The 16771-nt window shown below is 47.3% G+C and overlaps 1 protein-coding gene across 4 annotated transcripts in view; it reads right to left on the reverse strand.

The window, feature by feature from the left end:
- Positions 1-16771, reverse strand: part of LOC142576299 (uncharacterized) — a 119354-nt gene that overhangs the window by 38707 nt on the left and 63876 nt on the right. Inside the window, exons 4-5 of one of the 4 annotated variants that reach the window (XR_012826824.1) lie at positions 14169-14226; positions 6778-13189 (exon numbers count right to left, since the gene is read on the reverse strand). The exons of the other annotated variants lie outside the window; for them this stretch is intronic. The gene's annotated coding sequence lies outside the window, so the exon portion shown is untranslated. Of the gene's footprint in view, positions 1-6777; positions 13190-14168; positions 14227-16771 lie in introns of those variants that run through there. 4 annotated transcript variants of the gene reach the window in all.

The following is a 16771-nucleotide window of genomic DNA, read 5'->3' on the forward strand; positions in this document are numbered from 1 at the left end:
TAAGTGGTGATAAACGACGCAAAAATGCCAGGTACCATCTTTTTTCTCTTTTTTTTTCACAAGGATGACAGGCGAAGCCCAAGTGTTGGCTGACAGTTCGATGACCCCTTTGCGGAGCATTTTGTCCCCTTCTGATTGGATAACTACGTTCAGCATGTGATACATGATAGGGACGCCCACGAATAGGATTCGAGTCTCCAGCGTTTATTCGATGGTGAACAACAGATGTTTGGCCTAAAGGCCTGTCAACGAAATCAGAGATGTCACTGTATGATTCCAGCAGGAGATGTATGTCCGTGGCCTGTGCAGAGGTGAGGTCAGGTGCAATCATTTTCGTAAAGTCATCCGTTAAGGAACCAGAGCTGTGAGCTGCAATTGGCGCTAATAAACCAGTCTCGGCATTCAGACTCTCATGTCAAATTCGGAAGAACTAGAAATGCTGGCGAAGAACATGCCGGCTGGAAGCACTGAGAGCACAGGCTGAAATTCAGAAGTGGAAGAACAACATCGTTATTAGTAACCGTGACCAGCGTATGCGGAACAGCAAAGTTTCGGTTCAAAAGCCCGTTGACGATGGGACGAAGCACATATTCATTGTTTGAAGAAACAACAACGAAGATGCGGTTCCCACACTTATCCCTCATTGAAGTAAGCTTGAAATTGTGATCCATCTCTTGAGTACAGCACTGCCTCATTTATATGAAACATATGCAAAGAGGTTTGCCATGTACGCATATACAGTAGTGCTACGGTCGCTTTGTGCAAGTTCAAAAATGTGAGCTCCGCTGATTTTAGAAGACTGCAAAGAAAGGTTCATCACTATCAGTTTAGCAAGGTTCACAGCAGGAGACAGCCTCTCCTGCTCATTTCCATTTACCTATCCCTGTGTCATCTGTGGCCACATTATTCACACAAACATTATAATCTATACTGCCAACCTAACTCTCTGCCCTGCCCATACTATATTTCCTTTTCTTGGAACCCCCACTGCTACTCTAAGGGTCCATTGCTTATCTTCTCTACACATTACATGCCCTCATATGTATGATACCCAGATATGATATGATACCCAGCTTTGTATTCAGAGACACCTAGAGTATGGTTATATGTACTAAGTATAGTGTCCTTTTAATGCGTAAGCATTACTTGGCTCATGCTTTGCATGAGCTGAAAGTGTCCGCAGAACCAGAAACTGAATAAAAAAATTAAAAAATAAAAGGACATGTCCGGCGGTGGTTTTCGAACCAGCCGACGCCCAGACCACTAGACAACAGCTGTGGTTAATGCGAGGTTCCCGAAAACACACAACAGAAGCGAAAAAGTAGCATTTATTACTTATGCATTTACAGTACGTAAGGAGACTTAAGTGCCCCCGGTAGTTTTTTCTTTCTAATTCAGCTGATGCCGGTGTGAAAAGTTGCGCCTTGAAGTAAACAAATATCCTGTCGTGGACTGCATTCTGTGCTGTCTCATTTGTTCTGTATCATCGGGCATACATTTAAGTTCAAATGGCGAAATTCTGGACGATATGTCATTCTAGTTCTACATATGGTACCTCAGTGGTGAACGCGACCCGCTGCTGAGCACAGTTCTGCACGAATGAGTCATTGCCAGTAGTTGCATGCTTCCAGATGCCATTAATTATACATGGGAGGCAGGAAATACAAAAGCCCCCCAGTACAGCTTTGGAGTTTTAAAACCCAACTGATATTACTATTCCCGGACAGGGAGTAAGTTGCTCTCTTGTAAATGCAGAATTTCTGCAGTTCTTGAATGTAGTGTTAACCTATTGAATGAAATTTTTTATTGTAGCCATCCCGAAACACCAGAAACCTTCAAAAAATTCTCTTGCTTACCTACAGCCACGCCAATGCAAAGCCCCAGATCTTGGCCGCACTGGAAGTGAACCATATGGTAGTGCTGCACTTCAGCATGTCTGCACACCAACAGCCGACCAAACACAAGACTTAGCTGCCAATGACAACATGAGTGCCCAGGACACTGCCACTCCACGCCAATGTTCTAGATACTGGTATTTCCTCCAGTGCTACGTCCAGCTTTTGAGGGTATGGTGTTTGCCCAAGGTAGCGTGGATGCGTCCAAAAATGCTAATGCATTGGCAGCAGCTCCAGAGACATCTTTTTCTTGGGGGGGGGGGGGGGGGTAGAATGCCGTAGGAGACCTAAACTCCACCACTCTACCAGAGAATGCTCTACCTTTGGCAGCCACCTCACTACCACACATAGCTGCTGACACTGTTGGCCAAACAGACAGCGTTGCCTAGTCTGAGAACAGGCAAAGCCAGCGGGGAAGATTTCATCGATAGAGGTAGCCTTCCTTTGAGTACAGCTTCACCTATGGAGGCAGAATCCTCAAGTGCAATGAGCCATCAAGTAAACAGATCTCTCAAGCAACATTCACATTTGGAACAACTACGGCTTCAACTCTGTTGTCTATTCACAGAGAGAATGCTGAGCTGAGAAAGAGGAACAAGGACTTGGTTCAAAAGTACAGAAACCTACAGAGGCTTCATGAGCAACCAAAGAGATAACTGCACAGTCTTGTGAAGAAATCAAGGTCAGCACAAGAAATGACAGCGTTGAAGGAATTCCTGTTTCTCAAAGAAGACCAGAGAAGGACTCTAACCATTAAAACCTTGTGCAAGGCTGTAAAAGTGAACTTAGGTTGCTGTGAAACACACCATGCTCAGGCAGGGAAGATCCTCTTGCCAAAGTATGTGAGGGCAAGACCGAGGATCCATCTTCGACAGCAGCATGCACAGAGGGTGGATGGAATGTCTAGTAAAACATGCGCCGCAACAAACCTGGTCTGAATGTGGTAACATCACGTTTACATGCTTCCAGTGAGCTGATCAATGATACAGCCTTGCTTTCGTTATGTCTTTATCTGCAGTCTGATACAATGCAAGAAAATAGTGGCAGATGCCCCTCAAAGAAAGCCCTTGAGCCAAAGGCATCAATGGGTTTTAATGACACCACAGTTAATTCGATTAAGCCACGGTTAACTGCCTTTCATTTGCCACTCCCAACGATACCACTCCTTGGTATCAACCATGGGGTCATGAAAATCGGTCAAGGCAATTGGCTGAAGGGCCTTTTTTGAGGGGCATCTGCCACTTTTTTCTTGAGTTGTATCCGACTATAACACTCTGCCACTTCAGCTGTATGTGTCATGCGTATATTACTCGAGTGTAAATTGTTCACATCTTTAAGTACACTTTGTTTTATGTGACCTCTGTGTAGCATGCTGTTGCTTGCAAAGTGTCTGCACTGAACAATGAAACTGCCTTGCTTGGGTTAGCATTTAGAAATAGCAAACTGGTTTGCAGTGTATACCACTAGTGTGTTCATCAGAGGTGAAGTTTTACAGGAGTGAGTGTTGAATCTCGATGCAAATGTGTAAACCACTGGTTCAAGTCTTTTCACAAGGCAAGAGTGTGTTGGGAAGTGAGCATTGAATTGCAAGTCAGAAATAACCGCAATTGTCTTCTTTGTGCGGCCAGAGCCGTAAGTCATCACCACCATTCCTTGCATTATTTAGGAGCTCTAAGTCATTCGCTCCCACAAAGAGTTGCCATGATGTTTCTCATTGTCATTTAGGTTGTTTGCATTACTAGACCTCCTAATTTAGCACATTTCTTGTCCTTTGCAGTGCACTGATGTTGCATTTTTTTGCAGCTATCAGTATGTTTTGTTTTATGCAAAAGTGTGCATTGAACAATGAAGCTGCTTTACATCAGTGTTTAAAAATAGTGAACTTGTTTGCAGTTACATCACTAGTGTGCACCAAATATGTTTTACAGGAGTGACTTTGAGTCGTGTACTAATGTTTCTCTGGTTACACAGATGTTGATGACGGAAAGCCGTAAGCATTATGTCTCTTCCATCTTTGATTAAATCGACTGTTATTCCACGTTATCCTCCCGCTCTTCATCGTTTCATGTCTTGCAGGGCCCTTCTGACCTCATCGCTAGTTATAGGAGAGTTTCTGTATACTGTTCATTACTGTTTTTAAGGGAACTGTCGTGACTCCTCTGGGTATTGTATACAGGTCAGCTTAGAATTTTTCCGCTGCTTTTACTATATCTTCGAGATTGCTGATGATATTATCCTTCATATCTTTTAGTGCATACATCATGGTTTGTCCTATGCCAGGTTTCTTTTTTACTGATTTCAGGCTGCGTTCATTTTTTTCGGCTTCTTCAGTTTTTCTCATGTTATAGTTTCGAATATCAGTTATTTTCGCCTTGTTGATCAGTTTTGACAGTTCCGCGAATTGCGTAACGTTGTGCGGCCGCCAGTCCCATACAACCGCGTAGAGCGCAGGACTCTGCAATTCTAGACGTACTGCGCTCACTGCGAAAGGTTAGAAAAACACCCACATAAGCACAGCAGAGAAGTGGCTAGGTGAGGCGGTTCGACCGATAACTGTAGAAGCGTCATTCAAAACAAGTAATTGTTCTCCACTTCCGGCGGCGTTTTCTCTACTTCCTTTTTAAATAAAAAGATGTTGATCCATAAATATTCTCATAAACAACTGTTAACTTTTTTATTATTCGCTTTTGCTTGCAGTTTGGTTGTTGCCTTGGCTCTCTCCCTTAGTAGATCACTTAATTTCTCAACTCCTTGCTATTTTTGTTTCCAGTTGCCAATTTTGAACGAAAAGTGCTATACAGTTAGGGAAAAACAGATGAGGTAACGGGTGACAGTCATCTTGCTTATGGGTTTAAGGGTTATTGCAGGGTTTCATGATGGACGCTCTTTCACATTATTTTATTTCCCACCTTATCTAACTCATATCACGTGTATATGGTTCCAGGCATCTGCCAGCGTCGCGGCGAGCCGTAACTCAAGGAAACAATGAAGCAAAGGGATAAGTTAAACGCAATTGGCGTTTTCTCTGGCCGCAACTCGTTCCATGAGAGTACAGACCAGCTGAGCAACGGCCGCATCCCTCTCCTGGTCCCAGGATCAGCCTAAACAAAGAAGGTTGAACTAACAAAAGCAACAGCTATGCGCGTGACGGTTGAATAGATGGTGACAACTGAACGTATCTCGAGTTAATCGCGCGGGTGCGGAATCTACGAGAAAACTGTCCTTCACATTACAAGAGATGCCGATAACTACCACCATCTAAAAGGAGTGAAAAAGGCAGCATAATGCTGACCGATGAACAGCTGCGAAGTCTCAACATTGATCTGGCTGCGCTTTAGGAATGTGAGGAGTGGTGGCGTGGGTGGGAGGGGGGGGGCGGGCCCCCCCGGGCCTCCCGCCTGGGTACGTGCCTGGCTCATAACCAATGATAAGCATAACCTGGAAGTTAGGAGGGAGGGAAAGAATGCCCTAGTACTTATCGGTGGTGATTCAAACATGAGGAGGTGCAAAAGAGCTATAATGAAGTGTGCAAAGGGTGATAAGCGGGTAGCAGTCGGGACGTTCCCAGGCAGGACAATGGACGCAGTACTGAGAGAAACAAAAAGCGAGCTTTCTGAGAATGTTGCAGAGCGCAATTTGGTAGTGGTAGTGGTAGTGGCGCCCGCCCTCCGGAAAGGGCGGGCACCACCTCTCGGCGTCCCACCGAGGCGTCAGCCAGCTGCTTCGAGCCTCCTCCGAACAAGGGCGAGCCCGACACCACCACCGACGCGCCGTCTGCTCCCGATGGCGGCGCGCCCCCGAAGCGTCGTCTGCTAGCGGTCCGGCTGCACGCGAGAATGCTGCCGACGCGATGGAACTGGCGGACGAAGCACCCACTGGTTCGTCCCAGCAGGGCCCCGAGCACCCGGCGGCACGGTTCCTGAAGGACCCGCCACGCCAGCCTGCTCAGCTGCCGAAACGCAAGGGGAAGAAGCAGCAGAAGCACAACAAAGCTCCTGCCGATGCCTTGCCTTCGTCTCCCGACGCTACAGACGACTCCCAGCGCCCACCCGCTACCCGTCACCCCCAGCGTGCCTGCAGCGGTTGTACAGAGGAAGACACCACGCGCCAGAGAGCCAACCTCAGACGGTTTCACCCTCGTGCAGTCGAGGTGGGACAGGCGGCGTGCGAAGGCCCTGGAGACTGCTGCACTCCCGGTTGACCCTGTGGTCATCGGTACCGTGCTGTTCCGTCCTTCGGCGCCCGGCGGAGCCTTCCAGGGAGCTCCGCGCCTCGCACTCGCTGCGGCCCTCTCTTCGCGGCCCGGTGTAGCAGTGGTTCGCATCAACCACAGGCGCAACATCGTGGCCGCTGACACCACCACACAGCAGTGCCTGGATGGGTTGCTCAAGCTCACCAAGCTGCACGCGATCTCCGTAACAGCCCGACTACCGGCTGAGCGTGGCAAGAGCACCGGCTTCCTACACGGGGTGAGCGGGCTGCCTCCGACACGGACCTGCTGGGGGCGATCGAGTCCAGCATTCCTGTGCTGTCGGCAATGGTGGACGGGAGCACTGTCACTATCCGCTTCGCGGGACCGGTCACCCCTGAGCACGTACACCTCCTCAAGCTTAGCTTCCGGGTGAGGCCAGCCAGGCCGCGTCCAGTACAGTGTCGGCAGTGCGGCCGCTTCGGGCAAGTCCTGGAATCCTGCCGGTGGCCGAGCGACTCCTGCCAGACCGTCCGCTGCAGGAACTGCGGGGGCTCCCACAGGGCGGACACTCCTGCTTGCCCCAAATGGCAGAAAGAAAGGAGGTTGGCCACAATCATGGCTTCCTCCACCTCGGCACTGTCGAGGCGCGCTGTCAGGGCAGCAGTTCGCGAGTAGCAGCAGCCGCAGCAGTCCTCCTCACCCCCGGCGCGGTCCTATGCCAGTGCACTGAAGGACCCCAGCCCTGCACCCAGGCGCCCAGTACCAGCCCCTCGTGCTTCCCAACGCCAGCACACACAGGAAACCGCTGCCCCACCTGCCCAAACCACTGTGGATCAGCTGGTTGCGAATCTGCTGCTCACCACGCAAGCAGTCAGCACCATGCTGCCAGCTGACCACCCGCTCCAGACCATCTGCCTGCAGGCAGTGGCTTTCCAGCAGCCACCGAACCACCATGGTCAGCCCCACTGCTGAATGTCGGCCGCGCATCCTGCAGTGGAACTGCAACTCCCTGCAGCGTCGGCACGCTGAGTTAGCCGAGCAGCTTCCTCTGCACGACTACGACGTGCTCACCTTCCAGGAAACGTACGCGCATGCAGAGGAGGTGTCGCTGCCCGGCTACATCGGATACAGCAGCCCCACGGAGTACCGACTCGACGACTGCAACGCTGCGCCCTGCACCGACGAGGCGCACCCGCCTGGCCTCCCTCGCACAGCGGTGTATGTGCGTGCCTCTCTTCCGCAGTCCCTCATCGTCACGGAACATCAGTGCTATGTGGTGGTCGAGTGTGTGGTGGTTACCGTCCGTGTGCGCGGCACCGATACGTCGGTCGCGAGTGTGTACGGGGCGCACTTACACACTCTGCAGTGTGACATCCCATTGGACCACGAATATCCTCTGGACGTCCCGATTAGATCCCAACGTCCAAATCCCAGTTAGGACGTCCACTGGATAACTTGAGCACATTAATTTCGGGATGGCCTATTTAAGATATCTTTCGGACATCCACAGGATTAAAGTTCTGGGATCTACACAAATCCCAAAACTTTGATCCTATGAATGTCCGAAGGATGTTCTCAACGGGATGTCCCATATTGGACAATTGTGGCACCAACACACAATCGAAGATATGTACTACGTGATCATATCGCAGAATGTTAAGTCTCTTCCACGGCTGCCCTCAGCGCACGCTCTTCCGAAAAGACACGTCAGCTAGACAGCAATATCACATATGAAACTGCCACACTCAGATGCATGCAGCCACGCGGGCTTTATCTTGAAAGCGATCTGCTTTGAGGGCACAGTCCAGGTGGGCCGACGGCTCGTATCTTTGCGTACGCTGTGTTCTCATCGCTCAGTTTGCATTGGAAGCGATCGACAGGCACCACGAATGCCACTTAATTCGCTCGCTGCTGCTGCTGTAGCGATTGCTCACGCCTGTTTTGACAGTGTGGGTCCATGGTTATCGAGTGTGAAGTGTTGCTGTTTGCCTGTGCGCGCTGACATCATGCTACGTAACTTTCATATTACGCAAATGTTTACAACGGCGCGTTCTACTCGCGGCTGATGCGTATGGCGCGGCCACGCGATCTGTCTTGAATACGATCTGTGATGCGGACAGTGTAGGCGTCAAGGCGCCCCGAAGGCCGATGGCGTCGCATGCGCGTCACCCGCTTTCACGAAGTGAAACGTCACTGTAACTGCTTTTCTTTTTTGCTTGCGTCGGCACCGTGACATTCGCCCTGCTGCTCACCGCGCGATCTCCGCGATTACAAAGAGCGAACTGAGAGGGCGAGCAGCGAGGAGGGCGGGGCACTTAGGGGCCTCACTTTACTATCTGCGCCTCACTACCTACGTGCCCCTCTCCCCTCAATATGCGCCTCGCACTCCTTGCAGCCACGTGTTGAGCCACGTGACCCGGCGTCTATAGTTGGTTCTTTATTCTATGCCTATATGTGCAGCATTGTAGCTTCTGTAGTTTGTCATAGGTTTTGCTGCTGCGTACGTTGGCCTCGAAGAGGTGTTCTGTGGTGCCGTTCGGTGGCGTGCGAAGAGCTCTCTTGCAAAGATGTGAGTATTCCTTTGTTACTTTATTCCAATTAAGGTTCGATTTTCTAAAACGGACGTACCGCCATTCGGCGTGTTAGAGTTTGCGCGCGCTTGGTATAGTTTCTATATTATCTTTTGTTTGGTCACGCCTGCGCCACGCGTTTCGGCACGAAGTGTGTTTATTCGATGTCGTGTTCTGTAGAACTGTAAGTCTCCGAAAAAGCGTGTTGAGAGGCGAAGAAATCTTTGGCGCTTCTTGAGTGCTCAAGCGAGCACCCATTGCAGAATCAACGTCCGTAAGAACAGCCGCCGAAGCACGTAGCCGGAGTTTCCCGCGATGTTCAGAATAGAACTGATGCCGTCATTTGCGATGCAGTGGACAGCGGCGAGTATCGGCGTGCTGATTTTCATACACGCTCACTAGAAGCGTATGCTGTCGACACTGCTTCCTATGCAATTGTTCAAGGCAGCCCACTTTCTACGAATCCTGTCGACAAGGAGGAGACAGATAGCGTTGACAAAGTGATCACGGAAGGCAACTTTCGAGAAAAATTACGTATGTGGGCTGTTCACCACAATACCAAAAGGAGAGTTACTGATTTACTGAAGTTGTTACGAAGCCATCCCTCTATAGCAGAACTACCCGAAGATGGTCATACAGTCGTCAGCACGTCTGTCTAGAGCGCTGGAAAGGCCCCTTTTTCTGCCCGCGCGACGCCTACCGATAACACTCAGTTCGAGATACCTGCATCTGAGCATGCGCCATTTCACTGGTTACACAGCCTGCTGCTTTATCGCCGCTTCGGTTCACAGCCGCGATTGCTAACGATCACCGGTGAAGACGCTGCAAGTCGCAATAGCGAGGTCTGGTACACTGGTACTGCACCCTTCAGTTCATCCAGACTTTGCATCTGTGTTGCGTCTTCCCTATCTCATCCTAAAATATGGCATGTGCGCAACTTGTAAAAAATGCTGATGTTCCCTTTCGGTAACAAGTATTTAGTGTTGCCACAGCTCCATACTGCCTAGAAACCAGACATTGCACCTGTGTAGATTTTAGTCTCATTGTTACTGCAAGTAACTTCTGTTATACATGGTTAGTGCATTTTGAGTGCTACTGCTATTGTGTGAATGCAACCATTAATATAAGACATGATCGTAAAAAAAAGTCTAAGCATAGTTTTCTTTTCTTTTCTAGATGGCATATGCAATCGTTAAGTTTTTGGCCCTGCAAGGCATTGAAGTGGTACCATCAACATGGATAAAAGGGAATCTGTGTGCCTGGCCACCAGAGCACATTAAAGGAGACAAGATTGTCACAATGGTAAAAAAAAAAAAAGCAATTCCGGATGCTTCTTGGAAATGCTTTGAGGTGTCCGTAAAGGGGCTGTTTGGTATGTACCAGTCGCTAGCTGTGGAGTTTTGTGTAAAAATAACAAGCACTCACAGGGGGTGTCTTACGTCTCAGGAACCTATGAGTTGGCAAGGAGAAAGCTCAACTGAAGTGAACGGGACTCAGATTTGAACACAGACTCGGATGTTCCACGGAAGAGATCAAGGAAACCACCTCAGCCATGGTCAGACTCTGATGACTCCCAAGCATCGCAAACACCAGCTAAAATGCAACAAAAAGGAGCAGTGCCTGTTCCTAGGAATTTCCCACTGGGTAAACTTTCCCATCATTCTGCAGGTGGCACAGGGCAGCTCCCCTGTTTGTAATAAATTTTTTTTGTTTGATTAATATATGATGATTATGATATTAATTGATTCAGTTCGGGAACTACAGCCACGGTTGTGAATAGGCGGATGGTGCCACTATAGTGGTTGCCGTTCCAGCTTTAAGTTCTCAAGTGTTTGCATCAGTATCCCCTTATCGTTATCACTGTCCTTGACCGTCCGGCGCAGCGCGGTGGTATCAGTTGACGGTCGGCGCGGTCGTAACGGTCGGTGAGCTGAGTTTGTATATAAGAAGGGGGATATGGTGCGGGAAGTATAAAACCATGTCGCTAGAATGGGACTCTGACGGCTTGGACGAAGCACTATCCTCTTTATGCAACGCATTAGAGAGACGTATTAGTGAAGAAGCCAAAGTGAACGACCGCGTCAGTTTTGCTGATTCCACACCGGAATCATTACATAATTGGCCCGAAGAATTTAATACGCCTGCACCGCGAAATGGACTTTTCTCCAGCGCCACGGAAGAGCAACTGGTGGCTAACTGCAAACCAGGGCAATCATTGGATGCAACGCCAGATGACGGAAGCACAACCTGTGAGTCTGACGAATTTCCACTTGGGCAAAGATCCCCTAGCATCCTTGTGGACATTTCTAACAGAATGGCCGGACGAAATAATCAAGCAGAACAAGATACCAATCAGAGCTCTTGTTTCATACTTGACAGCCCTCCGAAAAGGAAGCGACGATCATTCATGGCTGACACTGCTAATGAAAACGAGCCAGTTCATAAAAAAAATTGTAAAGAAGAAGTTCCAGAAAAAGAAGAAACTGTGGGCAGAAATGCTGAAAGTGGTGTATTATTGTCTCCACGAACTACTGGCTTACAATGGAGAAATGGAATATGGTGTGGAAGGAGCTTGCGAGAGTTATACAGTCACTGTAATTCAATCATTAGTGGCACACAACGTCTTATTCATGACATTCTGCCAGACCCAGATGGTAGAAGAGTTAATATGCTATTGGACCACCTCGCAAATACAAGAAAGCCAAATGGAATGTGGATCATTACCATTCATCGACGCGATGGTCCTTCTCACGAGTTGGAGCTACCTAGCACATTACCCAGCAGATCTGAAGCTATCCAAACGGCACGCCATATTAGCGAAGACTATGGATATGGACCAGACAGACATGCTCACGTCATCCATATTTGCCCATGGGCCAGCAACTGCTGCCGATGTAAGCCCTTGCAGGGAGTCGGTATCAAGCGACGAAACAGGCCGTCACGACCATGGCGCATCCTCTCCGAGGAGCACTTCCGGAACATCATTGAATATCTCTTGCGTCGTCCCAGGCAGTTGTGTTTATTTGAAATCGCCTGTGCTCCCGTCGACATCACACTTCCTCGAGGTATTTATTAAATTATACTTAATATTACTGTTTATTGAATGTGTCTTTATATTTATTCTATACAGGTCAAAATGTGGCGTCAATCGACAACAGCTGGGAACCCATTTGGCCAGCTGCTTCTCAAGTACTTTGTGGAGATTGGAGACAAGACGGACCTCCAAGCCTTGCAGGCCCTACTACAAGCACTCAACGAGATGACAATGAACCAGATATACTAGAGCATCCTAAAAGACGGCCTCAGGATATGACTGTGTCTAGTATATATAAGTTTCTTAAAATCATCTGTGTATCACCACCTAAAAGTAGCTGCAGAGTTCTCGAGTGGGTTCAGAGTCCAGTGGCTGGTTACTCAGCGGTAGATAGTGAATATAATCTTGCAGTAAGGAGATGGAAAACTGAACTGTGTTACTGGACATTTGATGACTTTTGTCATCATTACGACACTGTCCAGCCTAACCCGGTCTTCGTACCAATGACTACATATCTTTCAGTAACTGAAAGTATGGTGATGGTAGAAAAGATTCTTGAAATACAAACCAACAATAACATCGGACAGTTTGTGCGAGAAGTCTATCAAGTCATGGAGAAGCAATTACCAAAGAAAAACTGCATTTATGTCATTTCAGAACCAAGCTCCGGCAAGAACTATGTATTTGATGCCATACGCACTTTCTACCTGAACACGGGTCAAATGGGAAACTTTAACCGTAATACTAGTTTCCCTTTCCAAGATTGTGACAGCCGCCGGGTTATACTATGGAATGAACCGAACATTGAACCCTGTTCCTATGAAACAGTCAAAATGCTGCTTGGTGGTGATACACTGTCTGTAAATAAGAAATATGAAGACTTTGTAGAAATATACCGAACACCCATCATCATGCTGACCAACAACGAAGTGCCCGTGTGTGCTGAGCACCCGTGTGGACTGACCGGTGTTTCTTCTACAAGTGGCAACGACTGGACATCTGGCAAGACAACGTCGCCAAACCACATCCATTTGTATGGAGAGAATTAGTCAATAAATATGTATTTCAACAGTAATTTATTCAATGTCTCTTGGATTCCGAGGCGGATTGGCAGGATCATAGTGTCCACGCCGTCTGTTCTTGGCTACTTCATCTTCTGCTGTTGCATATTCTTCATGTACTTCGAGGGCACGTCGTAAATCTTCTCTAGCTCTGTCTTCCGGTCTTGGAGTCGCTTGAGACGGACCTCGCTGGGAATTTCTTTCGTAGGGATGGGCGGGCGCTCTTGCCGGTGTTGCTCTCGTGCGGGATTCATCAGCACGGCCAGTCGCTGTATAATGGGAAGGTTCTAGTTTATACAGGAGCTACAGTTAGTCTGGCCAAAAAAAGGGAGCTTGGTATGCAGGCTCTGTTGTTCCTGACCTTCTGGCAGACTTTCTTGGAAAAGGACACCCTGTTTGTGAACAATTGGTACAAAAGCCAAGTGCTCTTTGAATTTCTGCAAAACAATAGAACAAATGCATGCGGAACTGTACAAATCAACAGGAAGGGCCTATCTTCTTCCAAAAAGAAGATGAAGGGTGAAATAAAAAGCTTCAACACAAACACTCTGCTTGCCTTGAAATGGTGCGACAAGTCACAATGTTGACAACAATACATGGACCCCACATACAAGATTCCGATAAAGTGCACAGAGCAACCGGACAAAATATGTGTGTGTACTGCATGTGTACTTGAATACACGAAGAAAATGGGACCCATTGACAGAGTAGACATGCAGCTTGGCTTCAGTGAAAGCATCAGGAAAACACTGAAGTGGAACAAGAACCTCTTTTTTCACTGGTGAACGTATTTATTCTCTACCGTGAGAGAACTGGCACTCCGGCGATGCTTGCTGTGTTTAGAAAGATAGTCGCGACTCAAATACTGGAACAGTACCAGACCCAGTTCTAACGACCAAGGCGCGGAAGACAAACCTCACACAACCTGCTGCGACTGACAACACACCACTTCCCAGAGAGGGTGCCTCGGACCTCTGCCCAAGGCAGCCGCACGCAGAGAAGATGTTATGTGTGTGCCAACACAACTCATTGCTCCAAGAGAAGAACAGACATGCATTTTATGTGTGCACACTGCGATAAGGCGCAGTGCGTAGACCTGTGTTTCAAGGAACACCACACTCTAAAATACTGTCGAACATTTTGCAGTTCTGAGTGATGCTGACACTAAAATACTGTTATTTTTTTATAATTTATTCCCAACTTTACATATTTTGTACATTCAAAATCCGGAATAAAGTAATTTGACCATCTGGGCAAGTTTTTTTTCAAATGAATTTGACCGTCAAAGGGTTAAGGAGAAAGATGAGAGATGTGGGCTTGAATGGGGATTTCATTGAGCTAGCTGTAAAAAGTATGCATGAAAGTGATAGTATTGTTAGCCTGCACAGCAACGGTGGAGCTTTTCGGAGCACTTACTTTTGCGTGGAGTATTTTCAGAGCAAATTCAATTATGTACAGCCAGTAGCTGTGCATCCTGGAAAAAAAACAAGAACAATCAAGATGCTCATTTTCATTAGGTCCCAATAATTGAAACAATAAAATCGTTGCTAAGACATAACCCAGTTCAAGATCAGTGTATGAATGTGGATGTTCATGAACCAAGTGTCTTTAAGGATTTCACTGATGGGAATGTCTCTCAATCAATACCACAGCTTCAGGATCACCCCACTGCTTTGCATTTGGTTTTTTCCAGGTGCGTTTGAAGTGGTAAATTCTTTAGGTGCAGCAAAGAAGAAGCACAAAATTCGAGCTGCGTATCTGCTGCTTCGAAACCTACATTCTTGGAACGGAAGTCATACCTGTGCAGTTCAGTTAGTGCTTCATTGCAAAAAAAGTGACGTTTTGTTTTTTGGACAGGGCAATGTGTTTGCTTCATTGACTATGACATCAAAAAGCTAGAAGCTGGCTGCATGTTGGTGGACAGCGTTCGCACATACGGCACTGCGGTGGCAATTCTGGGCAACAACCTGGCAGCCACAGTATTGGTGGATTCATGGAAAATTTCAGCACAGCTGAATACATCTCCAGGTTTTGTTTAGTAAAGCATGCAAATATGTTTGAGAAAACCATTTTTAACACCAGTGAACTAAGAAATGAATTGACCTACAAAGAGGCAGTGAAGAAACTCCAGGATGACTCTGCCCTTCTTTCATGCAGAGGCATTAAATTTGATGCTTTTTTAATAGCCTAAAAATACTCTCATGCTTGTGCTCCTGGGCTCCCTCCACGTTTAAAACATGACCTGTTTGAAGGTGTCGTATTGTACGATCTTGCATTGTTGCTACAATTCTTCATCACCAAGCAGCGATGGTTATCTGTTGAAGAACTGAATAAAAGAATTCCTTCATTCAAGTTCAAAAGGTTAGACATGAATGACTATCTAGCTGAGGTTCAGCTTTTACCCTGCTTTCTTCAATGACAAGTTGTACAGAAATGACTCTGCATGGGAGTTAGTATTGATGCTCACTTAACTTGTTCAGTTGGCATGAGCTCTCGCAATAAATATGTCCATGGTAATGAGACTCAAAGATTTGATAAAAGATTACATTGAATGCAGAACTGAGCTCTTCCGTGGTACACATCTGAAACCGAAGCACTTTTACATGGTTCACTACCCCTATCTCATTACTCAGTTTGGACCGCTTATTAGGTTATGGACTATGTGTTATTAGACAGTTTTAGTTTAGCGTCCGCAACTATAGCGTACGCTATACACTATAATATAGCATACGCTAAGCAGCGCACGTTTTCTACAATTTTAGTTGGCCGGCGCTATCTTCGGATCTGAGAGGCCATATGCCGTCGTTGCGGCTATTTCGCGCCTTTAACGACAGGTGGCGCTGACATCTCGAACGTTTCTTTCGTTACACTTTCACTCGTTCGAAACGAGAAGCGATCTCGAAAACACCACGAGGTTATCCATAATACTCTGTCGTCGAAGCGGCCTGAGACTAAGCGAAAGCCGTTTACGCAGTCATTTGCTACGAACGAAGTGCATTTTACAAAAGCAAAGCCAAATTCAATTCGAAGTGGGCAGCCGAAACCGCCGCCATGTTTCCCGCAAGCTCCGCAAACCCCGCAAAAACGCTAACGCTAACTCGTTTGCGTTGCGTACGCCCGCTATACCCGCTATTTCGTTTAGCGTTCAGCGCATGCGCAGTGACGACCCGCTATTTTTTAGCGTACGCAATGGAATAGCGTACGCTATACTAAAACTGTCTATTAAAGCAAGCATGGCCATTTTCGCAAGTGCCTAAGTGTCCAGAACTTAATGAGAGCAGCATTCCAGGCAAGTTGGTAATCCATTGCTTAAATTATATTGTGTGACAAATAAAAACTGGACGTGAGAGAAGACGACACACCAAGTGCTTGGTGTGTCGTCTTCTCTCCCGTCCGTGTCGTTTTATTGTTGCACAATATCATTTAAGTCCAGAACTTAACATCACGCTAACACTTGCTGAAGAACACCAGCTTCTTCAGGCATTCAGGGAGAGTAGCTGTAGCTTTAAAAGAGACTTAGTGATTGGCTCTACATTTCTTTTTCACCCTAGTCCGTTCAGTATGGAAGTTCAGGAAGCTATCAAAACTTGTGGAGTACCAGGAAAAGAATTGTATTGCACATACCAAGTTGAATACAAGGGCATCAAGCAAAGCAAAAGCATGGCCGTGATTTTGGGTCGTGAGGAAAGCAGGCTGGTGTTTGGCCGGATCACAAAACAGTCTGTTTTCTTGTTCGTGTTCGCACAAGAAAGTCTGTTTGTTCGGACACTGTAGTGCATTTCCGTTCAGGACCTTCAAGATTACTACCCGTTTGAGTAACATGATACTAGCCATCCAAAAGTCACAGTCATTGCACTGAAGCATTTTTTTTAGATCATTGCTAAATTTTCTTCAGCTCAGACGACTTCATGTCACTTGTTCAGGAGTGGCTTCCAGCACTCAGCAAGGAGGACTTCACAACCACTGGTCAGAAACTGCAGGAGTTGGGAGTAAAATGTGCAGAACACTTCAGGTATCTA

Source organism: Dermacentor variabilis, chromosome 3, assembly GCF_050947875.1.
Source record: "Dermacentor variabilis isolate Ectoservices chromosome 3, ASM5094787v1, whole genome shotgun sequence".
NCBI lineage: Eukaryota > Metazoa > Arthropoda > Arachnida > Ixodida > Ixodidae > Dermacentor > Dermacentor variabilis.